Here is a 20,231-nt window from a genome sequence, read left to right on the forward strand (position 1 = left end):
ACGGGCGAAACAGTAGTACATGAGGGTAGGAGATGAAAGGGGAATGAGAAAATAATAGTTCGGTCCGATGCCCGAATAAAGCGCTGCCTCTCGAAAATTATGCCAATGACGATCGACCATGTCCAATTAATCAACGCCGAAGCGTAATAATGCCGTTTAATTATCGATGATTTACTGCAAATTGCCGCGATGCGCGCATTATATACGTCTTTTAGTTTAAACGCACTTAAAATAACATCGATGATGCGCCATTATCGTCGATCGCGCCGTTTCACGAAACGAAAGCCTGGTATTCGCGGCAATTCTGTTTAATTGACGATAAAGTATCGACGCGCGAGACTCTGTCGTTTATCACGACGGTTCCGATGAGCATCAGCGCGCTCTTCTACCGAAGCATGATTTATTGGCGTCCGATTGTTATTCACCCGGATCATTGTTTCCTGAGCTCCAGACGAATTATCGTCAACGTCGCGCCTTCGCCCGTCGAATCACGGTGTTTTTTCTTTTTCTCTCCACGCGACTATCTCATCCCGTCGGATTACATTCGTAATCCGTTTTGTAAAGCGATATTCTCTCTCTCTCTCTCTCGGACAGCCGTACACAGCCGCGATCGTGCATCGCGCGATGCGGTAAATCCATGAAGCGCATTAACCTACGAGAATTAATCCCCGTACTGGAAGGAATTAATCTTTGTTGCATTATCTCATTGCAATGTAGAGAAGTGCCGCAAAGAGACGTGGCATTTTGCGCGTCCGCGGAACGGTGCATCCGCGCGGCGCGGCGTGACGGTGTATTCACCCGAAAGCTTCCGCCCGTCAAGCTCGATACATTTGTACATGCGCGCGGCGTTTAATTTGCAAAATGAAAATTAAAATCGCATTCGTATCATTGTCACGGACGCGGACACGCGGGTGAGAAGCGACATATCGGACGCAACTACGCGAAAATTAGCACTGCTTCGAGCTCCGCGTTTCTCACCGAGAGCGATCAAGTAGATATGACTTAAGTGCCGTTAATTAATGTCGCTGAACTGTTGCGCGAAAGATACCGTCTTTCTGACGATTGTCGTGAATAGAGTAAATGAAAATCGGAGGATCGCGATGCGCAGAGCGTGAATGCACAGAGCGCGAATGCACAGAGCAGATGTCGAGTTCGCTCGAATAAAGTCGAGTTTGCGCTCGCGGAAAACGAGCTTTTGCACTTTCCGCGGCGAAATGAAACCGACGAGTTATTGCCTGTTACTGGCGTGGCTTCTTTGACGCGGATCGTCGAAGGAAGGAGACGAACGAGCGGACGCAAAATTTCACACTTTCGTCAAATTCATCACCCCGATAGAGAAAAATATTTTATAATTATCTTTTATTTTATGCTATCACGACACATGTCCCATCGCTATCGCCGCTATCGACAGAGTTTGTCAATCGGACGGAATTTATTTTGCAAAATTGAGCGATTGCTTCGAAAATAGCCAACGTTTATTCGCGAATAAACGTCCTGATTTCTCGTCGGTTGCGTCGCATCGCAGATGGACGGCGCTGTTTATCAACGCGAATAAGAATTAATTATGTTCCCAATCGCTTTCGCGCGAGAGACTCGTCTCCGGAGCAGACAAATTTATCCGTTTTCAACGTCGCGAAAATTCCGGAGTTTTGGAAGAAGGAAATTCAAGTCGCGCGCATTCCTCGCGAGATTCTCGAAGACTCCGCGATCCATTTGGATGGATTTCGGTTGTTGGGCTGCTTTCGATTTTGCAGGGAATAAAAGCATCGCTCCAACAAAGCGTCGCGCCGCGCCGGTGGCGTTACGACGATGGCTTTGTTCGCAGTGGAATCTCGAGCTGAATACCAGGAGCGCGTATGGTAAATGAATTCTGCCGATGACACGACGGTTTCTATCGCAGTTTCATCACGCGTATATGCGCGGCTGAACCAGGCATTAATATCCCATTGCTCGCGCGCGGTTTCAGCGGCGGTGCTTGCGAACGCAAGCTATCGTCGCGCACATCACCGCTCAACGATTCATCTCCGTTGTAACGAAAAATACGATTCGCGGGAATTATTCGCCTTCTTTTAAATTATTCGCAGAGCAACGAGTAGATATACGAGTAAAATAATACGTCGATCCTTCACGTTGCGAGAGATGGAGGAAAATAATGTCGGAAGATGAAGCGAATACGCACATGTGCACTTCACGGCACACACACGCACGCATATGTTGTATCTTTGCTAAAGTTATTCCGGTTTATCACTGTCTACTCTCGAGCGAAATCGTTGGTCGTCGATGCCGATCCTTGTTGACACCCTACGATGATGCGCTCCGATACGGGAAATCATTTTCTCTGCGGAATAGCGGCAATCTAGAAAGCAACCGCCTGTCCCGATCGATCTGTCCGGCAATTTCATCCCCGAGCCGCGGAAAGGATTCGGAATGTCCATTTCATATCCTGACAATCGCTTCTGACACGCGCGCGCGTGAACGCCTATTTTTCTCATCTACGTTACAGCGTTTTCGAAAAAAAAAAATAATGGAACGATGGCTGCTTGACGATCACCATGGATAAGATGACATTCGTGGCGAATGAATGAACGGCGACTAGCGTGCACTCTGGCATTTAAGAGCTCACGCGGGATTAATTACCTGGTATTTATAATTGAGAAGAGCAAAGGAGTGGCTTCGTCGTCGCGGTTCGTTGTTGTGTACGTGTCGGCGATGTACAACCACAAAACTGGCCAGAGTAACCACAAATCCCATTACACGTCTCTGCCCCGTCGTCCTCGCGCTCGCGTTCTCGTCTACTCATCTCGTTTAATATCTTTTAGGAAACGGGCTCGAGCGTCCGTTTAATGGTACTAATAAGATTTTGGGCCACGAAGAGCGGGTACTTTTACACGAGATATCGGCGTAATCACGTTCTCTATATAATGGAATTAATTACAGTCGCGCCGGCCGAATGCGCCATCGGTGAATTAGTATTGAATAACGACGCGACGAATTCCGCGTGATTTATCGTGTCACTGCTCGATTCTCAAATCAAATATCCAAAAAATGGAATTAATGACGTGCGATAAATCGCACTTGTGTCTCGCGAAAATATCGGATCACTGTTTATTGTTGTATTATAACAAAACATCACTTTGTCCATGCATCAAGATACTTTACTTGCTCGCAATAATTATGTTCGTCAAAATAATAAATATTACATTTTATTTTAACTTTAAAACTACGATGCGATCAAGTCTCTGCCTGATTTTTTTTACTATACAGAGAATAACAGAACGTACGAAAGTTACTTTCGAGCAAATGGCTCGAGCAATCGAGACCCTGGATTCCGGATGCCGGCGCGTTTCTTTGCGCGATTCTCGTTCTCTCTCTTTTTCTTTTTCTATAGCTTAATTTTCCCTCTGGAGGATATCAAGGCAAAGAGGGAGGTCCCGAAGATAAGGCACGTAGCCGTTAATTTTCGGAAAACTCGTACCTGCGGCCATCAAACCGGTGTGGTGACGCGGAGAGATCTGCCGACGTATCGCTGATTTTCCTCCATGTAGAATTCAAATGCCCGTATTATAGATTATTGCTATTGTGATTTTAATTCATAACTCGCAGGATAAGTGTTTTATTGATATAAAAAACTTGGTAGCGATCGCCGAATTCTGTTCATATATATCTTGTTTCACAAAATTATATTTATCACTTGTAATAAAATAAAAGTGTATACAATAAAATGGTTGTTTCGTGTTTTATAGAGAGGCCTAGCTCTTTCCAGAATTAACGTAGCACTTTACGCTTTTTGATAATCTCGTTATTATATTCCATATTGTTAATTTAAATTTAGTTATAGATAGATGCAGAATATTCTTCGAAAAATGTCAACTTTTTTACTATACGTTGTTTTCTTTTAATAAAATATACTCTGCACGAAGCTCATTCATCATCAAAATTATTATCTTTCCTGTCATTTAAAAAATCCAACTTTTCACAATAGAATAAAAATTAAAAGAGTGAGGTGTGTGCGATAATTTTGCATAGAAAGATAATTTAGTCTTTATGAAAATAAAGAACAATTTCCGTTTATTTCCATCTGCAAAGAGAAATTCATCTGAAATACTATATATCTATACTAAATTTCCCGACTGTTGCCCGAAAGCAACTCAGTTATTATTCCTCCACGTCGCAATATTATTAGTCACAACTTGAACATTTCAATTTTCTCCATCATACGCACGAGTCCCATTTCGATTATCTTCCCACCGACGTAATTTGCTTTATCGAGAAATATGCAGTTAGTTTATCGTCGCATAATTAGGTCCGTTCTCCCACGTCGCGCAATTGTGTTGAAATAATGCCGGTGCTCATCGTCGCGTACTTAATTACTTGTCCGAACAACGGTTCCGAGTCAAAGGAGAAAACTCCGGGTGTTATTCCGGATTAATCCCGCCGAGCGATTAGCATTCATGACGCGAATTAACCAGTTGTATTGCCGTGTATTCGCGAACCGACTGTGTCGAGACCCACAAACTGTTCTCGACAATGCCGAATAATTAGTAGTCCGCCCGGGTTTGAGTGACGCGTTGTAAGACAACGGAATCGGCACGGTTTAAGATTACGCCGCGGTGGAAACGCGCGAGTACGTGAGATTTGTGTGTTCGCGCGCGCATACATCGCTAATTCGATATTTTCCCTGATCCCGAGATGCCCGATTTCGTGGCGCCCACAGGATGCGGGTCGCCAATTAAACCGTCGCCGACGTCGCCGCCATTCGGGGACATTTCCCGCTCTGGTGGGTCTCTCTTGCCGTCAGGATTCTCCTTGCACTGTCCTACGCGAACAACGTGACGTCTCTTCTGCACGTACACACACGTGCATTCGGGATTAGTCTCAGTCAAGTCAGCTGGCACGGACGCAGCGGTATCGATCGCATGCGTGGTGCCCGCTGCGTTGAAATCGCTGCAATATTGTAGCGGATTATGTTCCCGGACGTATATACGATTGAATCGAGTCGCGCATACGTTTTCGTGGGGGAAATCGAATTAAAATTTTCCGTCAAAAGGCATAAAAATGTATAAAAGCCGAAAGACACAAATCCTCGAGATGTATTCTACTCTCTGTTGAGACGAATAATAAAATTACCCCAGTACAAACTCGGCTGGTGTTTAATACAGAATTGCGAGAAGAGTGTTTCGGCCAAAACGGAAAGCCATTTCGTTATTTAATGTATGAACCTCGTAAAGGTTCTTATCAAGTCGCCCAAGACCGAATTGTTACGAAGGAAATCTCCATCGCGCTGACCTTCCTGGAGACGTTGGGGGAGCAAATTTATTCGTACACGACAATTCTCAATGCGGAATCCCTACGATGAATCCCGAAGTGAATTCTTCGGCGGTTTCTAGGAGACTGTATTAGCATACAGGCTTCTTACCAGATTGGTTGGGTCAGTGGCAGAACGATGGTTAAAAACACCTTTTCAGCCCGAAACAAGACGCGGTAAAAAGAGACTCCTTCCCAAAGAGCATTCATCCCTTTCAAGGCCTTCTCGATGTATGTTGAAGCAAAAAGCTCTCACACGAAGAAAGAAAAAAAAGAGAGAGAATTTCGCGTAATGCAACGTGCTCGAAGAAACAGACGGTTTAATGCTGCGCGAAAGATATTTATTTGCATCGTTTTCTGGAAACTAGACCCGATTATGTTTTTCATCGAGATCATCGCGGACGAAAGTTCCTTTCCGCGCAAAACAATATTCCGCTGTACGTCGCATTAATGTTTACCACGGTTTAATATTTATGTATCTTTCACGAAGGCCGCAGTTTTGAAGCCCGTGGCGGAATGGGAAAAATATCGCTTCAATTTCCGGAACCAATTGTACAAGTGTTGTTTTTATCGTCTTCTGTCTAATTTACATTCATGTACCTATCGTTGTTATTATTATTTTTGTTAATGCAGTATTGTCAAGATCGATATTTCTGCGACGCGTTGAAACAAACAACCTCTCTAAAAAAAAAAAATAAATAGAGCATCTCGACAATTATGGCACTGTTAATTTAATTCAGCCGAAACTACAATTATTTCAGGAACGAATGACGCGAGCGTAAACGACACTTTGCACCAACGCTTCGTACAACGCAATTTTTTTTACACCGTCTCTTTCGTTGTTCCTTGTCGTGGAAAATGAAATTGCGTTTCCAGCGGAAAACTACATTTGCACATTATGAAACCCGGGCGCTCGAGTGAACGATGCGCGAGAGAATTTAACGTAGAATGTCTCGTGTAGGTGTATTATAGAGATTTCGCGATAATTATTCTCGGGTGCGTTCGTCTAGAGTCTAGAGTGTCTAGACGTAAAAAATAATCGCGATTTCTGACGCGATATCTCGATGACGAGATATCTCACGTCGCGGGGGCCGCTAGCACCTGTGGCATCTGAGATAAACTCGTTAAACTCGCGCGAAATATTCTTTCGTCCTTAACTATTTTCCGATTCGTTCAGAGAGTTGTTAAGACCAAGCGGCGGCATTATTACATCACTTCTAAAGGAAGATACGCGATTATATAATTTTATACGACCGCAAATCAGACGCAAGATTCAATGATTATCTACTAGCTCGACCATTCTACCGCGCATTTAAATGAAAGGATTAATTTTAGAACTTGCTCGCACGTTTCTCATTTGAACACGGACGTGGACACATTCTGCCGCCCTTTGCCTTTCCCTCTTCGTTCTCTTTTGCGTCAACGCCCGGCTCGGACACCAACTTGTACGAACCAGTCGGCTAATTGCAGTCCTACCCTGAAACTTTGTGCTAACCAAAAGTGACGATTCCGACACTTACGTTTCTGCGATCACTGAATTCCTTAATTTGTTGCGTTTTCCAAAGCGAGAAACGTAAACTCCCCTGCGTCATGGGAAATGTTATCCTATTTCTGGAGTGCAGAATTATTGATAGTTCTCGGCACGCGCTTCGCACCCTTGATAATTTGACAAACTGGCAATCTGGTAATCCGCTCAGTTACACACGGTAAGGGATTACATGAGAAAAGTAATGGACCGAGAATCTCCTTTGATACCTCTTGTGCGCACCGAATAAACTATCCGCGCCCTATCCTACCGGGCTCCAACTGCGTCTGAGAAACTTTAGTTAGCAAAATACGCCCTTGGCTAAGCCATTACCGGCACGGTTAGTGGGGAGAAACAATTAAGTTACTCTATTTGGCCACCGAGCTCGACTATCGTGGGTTAATATTGTCCGCTCCTTCCTCGTTCTTCACCTCATCAATAGCGGCCTGATTAGAAAGTTCCAAGTGGCGCGCAGCGAACGCGGGGCCGGGCCGGGGATCCTTATTTTGCGCAACTTTGCTTTTGCGCCCGGAAGTTCTTACACGGGAGTATCCGTTTTATTTATATGATAACGGATATGTATGTAAGGTGCGATTTCGTCCAAGTTTGCAAGACTATAAAATATATCGGGGGATTCGATTCGGGAAAGTCATTATCTCGTCGTCATTCTCGGAGAATGTTTCTTGTACATACACTTATACTAGTAAGTCGATAGCACGGAAATATGTACTCTCTTGCAAGTATAATCTTCTCTTCTTCGCCAGTACCAACACTTTGCATCTTGCCGCTTCTGCGACAACGCGACGAGGATAATGTTGGAAATATGAAAAGGGAAACGTTAGGTATATATATTGGTATCTTGTTATTATTCTACGAAGCCACCCACGTTCCTATACGCCACCCAATAGCAGCAACTGTCAAAGTTTTGTCTCCCTGCAATAAGGCGCGCGAGGCGGCTTTCCTGACGCTGACGCCTGTAGGCGAGCTTTAATAAGTTTCACGTTCCGGCGGGCATTTGCATAAGTAACGGCGCGAATATAAAGCCAAGTTTTTGGTCGTGCGTACTTCTTACGTTAATCTTTAACTGCGGATGCCGTCGTAAAGACTAATCCTTTCCACGGTAACGATGCCATACGGTGTTAGAAACTTCTTAATATCTTACCGTAACTTTGAAGCGGGCACACCCACATACACAATATATAGAAAAATAAAGAAGTTATAACATAACATTTTATAGGGAGTTATATATGTTACTTATACAGAAAAATATATAACTTAAATTTTATCAAACACAAAAAGGCGCATGATCGGATAAAAGAGATTTAATATGGATGAACAAATTTGCAATCAAATAATCAAGAGTGAATAGAAAAATTCATTATAAGTAGAATTCTATCTTAAAATCTGATGAATTATAGATCGTCTAAAGTGGATTTAAATAATTTAAATACGATTTTATCTCGTAAAAATTCTTTAAAATAAAAACTCAACTCCACTTTAAATGATCTATTTTATATGCCATTTCAACGTGTGAATTATATATCTATATATATATGTGTGTGTGTATTTCAATTCTTCAAATGCTTTCAGTACATAATATTATTGACCGCCTAAAATAATGCCTGACTGCCCAGACAAATAACCGATGATCTAAAATATGTTAGGATATTTTTGAACAACAATGACATAGAGTATACCGCTGTATAGTATGAGATATTCTCGAAAGGTTCATGGTTCGTTTCTTCATCGGTCACGGGAGGATTCGCATACGTTTGCGTTGTCCACGTTCTCTCCGGCGCTGTGGCGAAAATCGCGTGTTGTTTCGGACGATAACCGCGCGTTTGCGCAACGTAAACGAGGTGCAAGCGATACCGTGTGAGCGATGGCAAATCGTTAGAGTGAGCGCGGCATCCAGTAATACATCGCATATTTAGAGAGAGGCGGATGCAGCCGCCTCCGGGGTTCCGCGCGCAAGCTTTCGGCAAACAAACCTCGATCGATCCTTTCGTAGTTCTCTCGTCTCCGGTTCGCGTTAAATTCGCGACGAATTGAAATCTTCAGCACGTAAAAAGGATGTTCGACGTGCATACGGGTATACAGAGTCACGGTACACACATAGAAAAAAACAGAGAAAGAGAGAGAGGGGAGGGGGGAGAGGAAGGAGAAATTGCAGCGTTAGTCGATAATGTCGAAAGCTACTCGGGCGTCCATTAATATAGGGATTCATTAATCTCTCGCTTGAAGCAAGCCGCTACGTTTTTAGCTCGGTTCTCGTAGCCGAGCCGGGAATATTTTTTTCCACTCATGTCGCGCGACAAGTAGCGTTGATTTAAATAAAATGGTAAAAAATACGGACACGTACACGTCGAATTGGACGGAGATAGATTTAAACACAGTTTTCGTCGTCGGGATTTTCGCGCCCCGGAGACACAACCCCGGGACGAAATTATAATCCACCAGAGAGAAGTACGACGCGACAGAATACAGTATCCGTACTTATGAATAGTCAAACAGGGCTCGCAAGAGTGGTCTTTCGCTTCTAGCATAGACCTGACATGTCCAGTTCACGTCAGAGACGCGAATACACATTATTCGGTTACTTACATTCGCATTCGCGAGTAGTACGTGATTAGGTTCGCGCGTGGTTCCATATACCTATGTGTTAATGCAGAAAGCTTGCCGCATTTCCGACGGCAGCAGCCCACACCCTCTTGAGCACCCAGCTGCTAATGTGCGGTGACATGTGCGCGGCGCGAGGCCAAGACAAGCTTCGTCAACCGAATTCGCGGAATTCTCTATACTTGAATCCGCGCGCGTACTCTCCGATTCGATTAATCGCCTTCTCCGTGAGCGCATTTCGAGTTAATCCGAGGCGAAGAGACCGAAGGGAGTGGGCAAAATCTACGCGACCGGACGACCTGCAGCCGACGATACTCGGGGCAAGAAAGAGACCCCTTTTCGTAAAGCCGATTATCCGCTTCGCGAGACGCGGTGCGAATCTTGAGTAATTCTGTAATTCATTATGGCGAGCATGCTTTCTCCTTTCTCGATAGAAATAAAACGTCGGCGGTGCACATATATCGTCGGCTATGGAAATCAATGTCTGGAAATTCGCCATAAATAAAATTCAATGTTTGTTACGCTGACCTTTTCTACGCCTCTCTCTCTCTTTCTTCAATCTTTGGAAATTAAACTCCGAGCTAGTTACATAGCTCTTATGTGAAAACCGAAGTTTCTTAAAATACTCGAGAAGACAACGACACGCTTCGCGAAAGGTAATCGCTGAGAAATAAATGAGACAGTAATGCGCGTTATTTTGCCTTTGCTTATAAAAAAAGAAACGTATTAAAGATTAAAAATACGTCCTTTTGGATTTAAGCCATTAGTCCACTTTCTTTTGAACGTACAACAGAAATTACGAGAGCGAGGATGAATCTATAATATTTTCATTTTCCGCTAGAAAAAAGTTACTTTGACGATCGTTCGGTGGGGACGAGCGTGCGATGATGAGTAGAGGCGAATATACGGAAAAGCCAGTTGCTGAAGAGAAAACCGTTAGTAATTAACAAGGGTGATTAAAAAGGACGGATAGCCGGGCCAATTTCAGGTTCGATCGGGTCACTCGGTCCGCGCGTTTTTTTTTCCCCTTCGTTCAATGAAATCCCCAATCTACGAGAGATCTACGAACGTCGCATGCGTTTCAGTGCTAATTTTTAGCACAATTTTTTGTAGATCCTTTATTGGTCGTGTACAAATTTTACGGTTTTAAAGGATTAATTATAAAATATTTTACATTTCTATTGTTATTTCTCGGATTAATTAATGAGTTTGCACCTAAGAGAAAAGTATGTATTAATTTTAGCTATTTCTTGTTAAATTTAGATGTTTTTCTGAATAATAATCTTACTGGAAAAGACTAAAACATAACCTGCGATGACAATTAAAGTGTACAAAAAGTAATGGTATGCAAAACAAGTATAGAAACAAAGTGTAAATAGAACGAGCTAAATAATGAGTATACATATACTGAAGCTTCTCTTACTCATCGAAAAATCCATAACGATAACCGACAAAGACCGATCATTGACGATTTTGATGAGATGTGAAAGCGCCATATAAGAGAGAAAAATGCAAACGAAGAAATGCTGAAAGAATGTAAATAAACTGAGAAGCCCGTTAAAGAAAGGCGAGAAGCCCGGCACGGAAATAGCGTTTCATTATTTTGCCTTGAATATTATATTATATTTCTACATTGAAATATTGTAGTAACGTCGACGGTAGCAATTCCGCATGCTCCGCTTTCTTCGTCGTCCGTCGTGCGTTCTTATCAAGGAAGAAACATTTGCAACGGCAAGAAGTATATACGCGAGTTCGTAATTAAGAAAGATAAAAATCCCAGAAAGTTACACATTTTATGTCACCGCGACGTTATATCGGGAGACGCGCGAAAAGTCACGGAACTTAGTCTGCCCGACCAAGATACTTTCACTTTTCTGTAGTACCTATAGGAATGCCGTTTTATTTACCCGTGATCCATCTTCGAGGATTTTTTGACAATTTTCTAGGCACGGACTGATGTAAAAAACAGATAACGTGAGACGTATCCGCTTTACGGACATAACCGTCGCCGACCTTTGGAGATATAGTTTGAGTTAGGCCCTGCTTTCAATTCGAAATGTCAGAGAAGAGCGTGACCCCCCAGCATACCTTTTATGTAAATTTCATTAGCGAAGTAATTCCGCATGCATCGGGCAGAAGAAATTTCGGTCTTCGACGCGTTATAAAGCAAATCAAAATTCGTGGAATAAGTATTTTATTATTCTATTCCCTTTCGTTAAAATTTTTCTTCTATTGTCGAAGGAAAAACTGACACTGAAGAATCGTCGCTTTTAGATCGGCAATAAATCTCGACCAAAGGGCTTCTCCCTTAGAATGGTCCTTTTTCATCGCACTCCGACATTTTAACGGTCGAAACGGCTCAGCGAAAAATACTTACGACTTTACGAAATAGATCGCGTCGTATAATCCGCGTTCGTCATTAGGACGAGTAGACGCAGAATACATCGGCAGGATACATCAGAAAGCAACTCGACAGTTTTTCGGATTTCAGTACTCGTAATATCCATTTTATTAGCACATGTTCTGTTCTCTCGTCTATTCACCTCGCTATCGCGCTGAGTTCGCTCTTTCATCAACCTGCGAAAATCCGCATTGCTGGGAGAAAAGCACTAACAAAGCCTGGCCGCGTAGAGGAAGCTGATTGAGTTATTTCATTCGAGGGGACCTCGTTTAAATGTTCTTCGAAGCAGATTCAAAATGACGCGACTTACTGATGGAAATGTAGAAACAGAAATCAAAATTATTTACTTGTTGTGAGTTACGTAAATAGAATTTAGGAGACACGTCTGAGACGGAAATGAAACTAGCCGGATAAAGAATAAACGCGCTCTTCATTAGCATTTATATGAGTGGATGAGCTATGTACAATGGATAAAATGCACGCCCGCCCGCGCGCGCGCGCTCATAGATGCTACGGATAATTAACGGGACAAGAGAAAACTTCTCTGCGAGAGCAAAAAAGATTTAATTTGTAGCCGAGAACCATCAAAAAAATGCTCGGGTTAAATTGCGCGGCGAGATCCGCGGTTCGCCAAACACGGTGTTAATACGACATTTTGAATTAACTACACTGGACGTGCCCAAAGCAGCTATGTAATTAGCATTTTCTATACAACGAAGCCGACGGTTGGCGTTGTCGCGCAGTTTTTCGAAATACCATTTACCTGAATATTACAATGTAATTAGCGTGCGGCGGCGTATCCTGTGCGGTCAAGCGCGTAATCAGAGGGCGGTTATGTTCAGCCCCCTTCGCGCTGTGCTATAATTGTTTTACATCGGTTGATTGCCGGGCTGCCGAATAATCACAGCTGCAAAATTCACCGCGAGACTCGACGACGCGGCAATACCGTAATTAATATTAGTAAAAAACTTTAGATTTAAAGAAAAGTTCTTCTTATCGTCGAATATTATGAATATTGTAAAAAAAAACGCGACCGATGCATTTTTCCCGTCGAATGCAAAATTCACGATATCCCGGCTAATTTAATAATGAGCGCTCCTTTCAATTACGATCTTCAATTTTGCCGTCGCGCGCTTATTTCTTATTCACCGGGCTAACGTTTTCATTGTGAGACATTTGCATACCCCAGGTGTCAAGTCCGAATGGAGTCATTAGCGACCTGGCCGCGAGAAAAATGCAACTGAAAAATCGAGGCGAAGTCGAGAAGAGAAGATATTCGGCATTTGAAACGAAGGGAGAGAAGGTATGGCTTTTAGTTCAGTTAAAAGGGTGAAACTTCGTGAAGGAGCCCGCTTGAATTTCTCGCACACACGCTTGGCTGACGAAACGGAGAGGATGAGCGATTGAATATTCTACAGTGGAGGGATGAAGAAGATGAGAAATTCACCCCTGGAGGGTGAACAGGAGAGAGAGAAAGAGAAAAGAGAGTCGCGGACCTCCGCCACGATTGGTCCATCAGGTTCTCGCTCTCTATATTCAACCTTTCTCATCTGCATATCGAGATTTCCGTCTTGATATCACTGTGACCCTTCTAGGGCCGCTGCGCTGTGCGCGTGTGTGTATAAATGTATGTGATACAACATATATAAAACGTAGACGACCAACGATGAGCGGGTTAAACCGTTAAACGACGATCTATTTCGCATTCAATGATCTACCGCGAGCACTATTTGTTTAACAGAATCAGGTCGTCAAGAGAACGTGAGAAACAAACCCTCTGCGATACCGATAACAATTAACCGGTTACAAAGGAAGTAGGTTTTAATTTAAAGCGCACACGCCGTTAAAAGAATGTACTCTCCTTTATAAAGAAGAAAATTTGTCCGCGGAGAAATATGTGGGAAAGCTTTACGGAAAGAATATATATGTATTCCTCGTCGAAGAATTATTTCCTCGCCGGGAAAGGCAGGGTGTGCATTATAGAGTAGAAAGTGGGTATACATGTAAAGAATTGCTACCCGCTAAATGTAAACGGAGCTGCAGTAAACTATGGAGTCGATGCACTGCAAGGATATGACGCTTCGAAATATCTTTTCTGTAGATTCTAGTCTCGTGACGAGAATGTAACTGTATTATGGGACGATTTGCTCGAAATGCCTCGTTATGTCCGACAAGCTGCCGACATTTCCGCGATATTCGTGGAACAGGATGCGAGGATGCCGTGAGAGAAAGAGGCACTGATCTCTTCTTTCAAAACAGCTCAGTTAGCTAAGCCGACAAATAATATATTTTCGGATATTTTCGGGAAACGAGTGATTATAATGCAGAAAGCTCGATACTGACCCATTAATGGAAACGGGGTACGCCGTATACGTACATTTTATTAACGTTACAATCGATTGTAATCTTGCAAATTGCTCAGATATCGTGGAAATATGCAAATATTTCAGCACATACAATGGGAAAAAAATATAAAATATAAAAAAATTAAAACATTAAGAAATAAATAATAATTTATTAATTTCCACAAATACTAGGAACGTTATATATTTTAGTGATATATCTCGAGCGCGAGAGCTTCAGAGACTCCAAATATAATAACATTTCCGTAATATTGTAAAAACAATAATTCTGATCAATGAACTTAAATTATTTAAATATATAAAATATTTGTGTGAGTAAAAAATAGATATTTAATTCTTTATGTTAATAAAAGAGCGCGATCTGGTGAATCAAAAGTTTCTGTAAAGTTACACAATACAAAGGTAATTCATTCCGTTATTCGTTATTTAATTTATTTCGTCAGTAAACTCCAGAAATACAAATCGCTGAAACTTTTTCGAAACTCGAATTGGAAGGGATTAATGTAGATGTAATTGGATAAGTAAAAGAATCAATAGATTATCCGTTTGAAGAATTTTCAAACTATATATAGCAGAGAGATGGATTGACAATCAGAAGAAGAAAGAGGATATTTCTTGGGATGACGCGAGATAGCTTCGAAATTGAAAGTTAGATGGAACGTTTAAATAGGTAATTAAATATATCGCGAGGAAGAGAAAAAAGAAGAAAAAGAGGAAAAAAAGACCCTCAAAGGGACTCCCTTTCTCTTCTCTCTCCCTTTTCATGCAGGGATAAGATGCGTGGTCGTTCCTCTATCGATCCTCTCGAAAGAGGGGCACGCACACGTGTCAACTGAAGGGTAGATCCTCTTCACAATTCAGACGGGGTAAATCCGACTTCGAAACGACACTCCTCGAAGGCGAGGATTAGAGCTGACGTCATGTTGGCAAGGACGAACCCGATCCCCGAGACGTCCCGAAAATTATCTCGGTGAGTACATTCGTCGGTCGGCACTTGGTCTCACATCGACGGAGGGACGTTGCATACCGGGGGGAGGGAGGAGGAGGTTGGACGTCGCGGCTTTTTATATCTCGATGTACGCCGCGTGTGCCAGCGCGATACGGCGCGCGTCTTGGCACCTTATGATGTGACTTTTTGAAGAATCTCTGCTTCTTCGCGATCGATTGTGTCGTGGAATACATGGCGAAAGGACGGCGCTCCGCGCCACTGGAAATCGAACGATTACTCTTTTCGTTACTTCCGACATTGTTATATACTCTGGATGAGAAATTGTTAGCGTTCGATGAAAAAATATGTTGCTAGTAGTACCGGGAATATCGTGTTATTTGAAATATGCTGCAACGTACCGGACGCGGCTCTCTATAGCTATTCCATTAATTCCGAGGAATAATTAATGTCGATCAGAACGTGTAGCGCCGGGTAATTCTTGGTGCGCTGTAGCTTTCGATTTTTAATCAACAGCCAAGGCGATTAACGCGGCGAGGACGCGAAGCGGTCGTTGTTTTAACGCGGGTAAAATTTCGCGTTACATCGTGCTAAGCCGAGAGTGAATTTCCGATGGGGAGCATTAATATGCAAATTATTATCTCATTAAGGGCGTACATGCTTCCTGCCATCGTATCTCCGTATCGAATTAGCTAATTAGCCACGCTTCGGGATGAAAAGTCAACGGTCGTTATCCGACGAGCGATCGGTTAATTTGGTTTATACCAACTGGGCACTCGAGTGATCAGTGCCGTCATTACTCGTTAGCGTTATTACCTGAACGCATACAAATAATCGTAACGGTATGAATTGTCGTAGGCGGTAACAATCATCAGCGGACGACCAAAATGGGCAGTCAAAGCCGGCGAAATGCTCGCTCTCCGTGCTTCGTAACGAGATCGGACGCGTAAGGGTCACGACGATGAGCACACATCTCATTTCGCGAGAACGCTTTCCCGGCGATCGGATGGGTGAGAATGTAGATTGTCTTGACCAAGGAGGGAGGGAGCCAGGGCTAGCTTGGTTTCCATGGAAACGACAGGCCTCACCTGGAAGGTAATTTCGCGGTGTATCGCGCCGGAGAATCGAGACATCGATCTTTAACCCTGCGCCGACCTCGCCGCCCGGCCCGGCGTGTCGGCTGTTGCTGTCTGCGTTTGAATGGTACGGCGCGCGGGACCATTCAGTATTCCTGCACTTGGAAACACGCGTCCTCTCCCGAGCATCCACCCCTTCCGCGCGCAAATACCATTCGGAGTACGTCCGGAGACCCAGATTATCCTTCAGGTTTGATCCGTGAGTGCGAGAGCTCTCGCGTATAGAGGAACAATAAACGTTCCGTTATTTCCGACCGCCGAATATTGCGCTCAATCTTTCGTCGATTGGCCGCGCGTTTTCTAGTCACGAGAATCCGATTTCACGAATTTTATTTCGACCGTGATACTGGCACGTGGTTGCGTCGGAAAATCAATGCCGCTGTCAATTTCGAGAATGAAATAACGCCCGGCAACTGCCAGGGTGCGCGTCTATTTTCGAAGAGTCGTTCGTCGTGTTAGCTAAAACCCAGCACGTTTTGTAAGCGAATTTGATGTAAAATAATTCTCGATTTTATTTTATCTTAACGCAGTACCTACTGATCCGAAAATAAAACAAATTAGTTTGATAAAAATTAGTACAAAATTTGTCATTTTGTCTCACACGAAGATTTTTCGCGATAAATTACTCTCAATTTTAATCGTAAAAAAGTAATGCTATTGAGGTAAATATTACACTTTCGAGACGAGATGATAGATTTTTAGGATCAATTTAATAGCGCAGTCGGAAGCACCGTCTCTCTTTAATCGAAAGATATTATTTATGGTCCCTTATCTCCCCTTTCTCCACCCCAAGCGTCAGTCCGTGAACTAACTTTTCTGTAAGTTATATTACTTCTACCGTGGCCCAATCCACGAAGTTTCATTTCGGTTTTTCCTCCGTTCTCTTCTGGAATTTCGGAAGACGATTGTCCGCAAGTGCGGCCGGAGGGTCGTATAGTCGCTCGTTGAAAGCTGAATTAGAGAGGCCGACAATCTCGGGTAAAGGTAATTAAAAATGCCGATAAGATGCCGTGGTTCCTCTGCCGCGAGAAATAATCGCGAAGCTTATCAACATCAATTTTTAGAGAGTTATTAACCCTTAAATCGATATGAGATTAGTCATACCTACTCATCATGATTTGCGAGGTGTGTCACAATACTGATTTTGACATAAAGTATACAAACTTTTGTCTGAACAAATAAAGGACCGGTATTGAATGGCTTAAACTGCACGTCTCCTCTTAGCCTTTGATGTTTTGTCGCTTTGTTTTGAAGAGAAAAACAGAAGAAACAGCAAAACAGCATGAACATCAAAGAAACGAGAAGGGCATTCGAAAGAAAACAATGAGATTATTACCGCGTATGATATATTTCATCCAATATCACTTTGCGTACATGCATTAGTCAAACAGCGTTTGCAAATGTCGAGAGGGAGTCATACTTTTAAATGCACCATACTTCGCGCTTTAAAAAAGCATACAATGATTATATATGCGGAATCACAATTGTGATTTTGCACGGAGATGCACGTCACTTTCGATTATTTTCCCATCAACCGTATTTTCTGAAGCACTATTTACCTCGATGTTAGTTCTTTCTTTCTCTCTTTTCCCCATTTCCCTTTCCCGCGTTTTCCTTTGTTCTCCATTTCGGTTATCGAAACTGACGAACAACGAGATATCATCAAATGAAAATAGAACAAAAAGCACGAGGGATGGGGTTTGCATTTTAGGCCAGAAAATCCTAAATCGATTGAAAACACCGAGCCAAAGTGCTCCCAGCACTATTTGGTATTCAAGTACTCTTTCGAAAGTAAATTTTGGCCCTCTCGCGGTCTTTTTTCTCTTGTTTTTTATTTGTTTTTTTTTCTTTTATTTGTCGTACCAAGTTGTCATTTTCCTATGTTCCGAAACAAGGATATGAGAAATAGGGAAAAAGAGAAAATAAAAAAGAGGAAGAAAGAGAGGAAAAAAGATAGGTAAAGAACCAGACAACCAAAGTTGCAACAGAGCAACGAACGCGAGGAGAGGGAACGGAAAATTAGACGGACGACGAATATTTACTCAGTCGCAAGCCCGAAGCCGCTAGAGCTCCGTTCTAAAAACGAGAAGAAAGAAGGAAAGAACGAACGAATGAGACGAACGCTATTTATTTGCGTCGCGAAAATCGTGCGACGTCTGAACATAAGTTTTACTTTCGGGAGAGTGCTGAAAAAATGATTCGGTACGTAACTTGACAGCGCTGCAGTTTTTCAGTGAAATTTTCAAGGCGTATTTAACGGATGCTGTTTGTCAACACAATCTGACATTATCATTTTTCCTAGTGAATTTTGCAGAATAATATGAAAGAAACTTCCGTTTTGAATGGCATTGGTAACCGCGGCTGATGGTGATACATTACTGGTGTGATGAAAGTGATAAGCGCGGAATAAAATCGCGGTTATAATAAATTGCGTGTAAATAAAGCAATTTCACAAATATTAAAAATTAACATACAATAGCTAAATAAGGAAACATTTAAATCGTTGTATGTTGGTTACTGCAAATTTAATTAATTATCCGAGAGTGCGTTAAAAGAAATTATGTAGAATTTTATAAACTTTTCCATGCATCGGGAATATGTGATTCCATTAAATATGCGCCAATATAAAATCGTTCTCCTCGTCGCGTCGCAGCTTCCGAAACGACATTAAGCCGGTAAGAGTGGCAATATGAACGGGAAATTTGACAGCAATGAATTCGTTGGAGCCGCAAGTTCATGCATCCGGTCAAGTTTCGCAAAAAACCAGGACGACCCTACTCGGGTCGATTCGAGGGTGCCCGACCGTGAGGAATTTCAATGCAGTTGCAACTGCAACAGCCGGTCAATGCTTCGGCGGGCTGCGCGTCACGGCTGACTTATAGCGATCGTTTCTACTGCATCGCTCGTCGAAATATCTTTACTCGACGGATACGCTTCAGCCGGATACGAATATTCAGAATACTCAAGTTACGCCGATAGTTGAGTTAATCCTCGCTCTGTTCGTCGTTGTAACTTTGTACGCCGACGAGTTGAATACGCCGAGTAAAGTAAGATACCTCCAAACGCGGAACGTTTAGACACGATTCTCGTGCGAGCGAGCAGATGCATTTAGAGATTTGCAGATTCGCGCGATCCGTGGAACCTGCCGGCTGGCGATCTCTGATACGGTCCATAATTTGTCTCATGTCACGCTGAGAAGAGAGCACTCCGCGTCGCTTTGAGAGCTCTCTCGGTTGCGATATCTCTAAACGCCACTGTTAACGCTACGATATAACCGACGATCTTCTCACACACTTGAAAAAGTGTCCGGTATAATCTCACGATTAAGCTATCGATCGTCAAAACAATGATTAAACCCATTGTAGCATTAAAGGATAAGATACAATTTTAGATATATTTTTTTTTCAGACAGTAACTTCTGATCACGATCCTAAATTGTCGTCCAAGGGAACGGCAGAATTTTACCGGTCGCGAGAAACCTCGTACGCACAGAAGAGGAGAGGACTAAAATTTTCGTCGCGCAGTTCTCATGCTATTCTGATCCATCTAAGTGGGCCACGCGAATCGCCACGACCATAGTTAGCCCGCCTGTGGCCGCTTTGGTGGCTCGTTGTTTTCAATTAGCGTGCTTAAGGCTCTTCAACACAAAGTCACTTAAAGTTTAAATAGCATCTGGAAGCCCCGTCATACGGTACGGTGAAAGTATGCAAACGAGTCTGCCGCATGGTAGGAAACTTGGAACGTTTCGATAGTTGTCTAACGCGTGTGAAATTGAATCATTTGATTCTTATCAATTTATTATTTTTATTTAAATACAATATCTGAGATAGCGTCTTAATATTACCTTATATATGAGCAGCTCTGAAAATAATATACGTGAATATAAATGTATATGTTGTTTCCATGCTATCAATAGGACTCCCCCTCCGACTCCAAT

The 20,231-nt window shown here is 42.8% G+C and overlaps 1 protein-coding gene across 5 annotated transcripts in view; it reads left to right on the forward strand.

The window, feature by feature from the left end:
- The window catches only part of LOC112465969 (dipeptidyl aminopeptidase-like protein 6), a 63,514-nt gene that overhangs the window by 4,956 nt on the left and 38,327 nt on the right, over positions 1–20,231 (forward strand). The window contains exons 1-2 of one of the 5 annotated variants that reach the window (XM_025033975.1): positions 19,250–19,341; positions 19,703–19,985. The exons of 3 other annotated variants lie outside the window; for them this stretch is intronic. The gene's annotated coding sequence lies outside the window, so the exon portion shown is untranslated. Of the gene's footprint in view, positions 1–18,355; positions 18,497–19,249; positions 19,342–19,702; positions 19,986–20,231 lie in introns of those variants that run through there. One more of the 5 variants, XM_025033912.1, reaches the window with a different exon arrangement.

The sequence above is a fragment of the Temnothorax curvispinosus genome, unplaced genomic scaffold (genome assembly GCF_003070985.1).
Source record: "Temnothorax curvispinosus isolate PA1 unplaced genomic scaffold, ASM307098v1 QBEX01000209.1, whole genome shotgun sequence".
NCBI lineage: Eukaryota > Metazoa > Arthropoda > Insecta > Hymenoptera > Formicidae > Temnothorax > Temnothorax curvispinosus.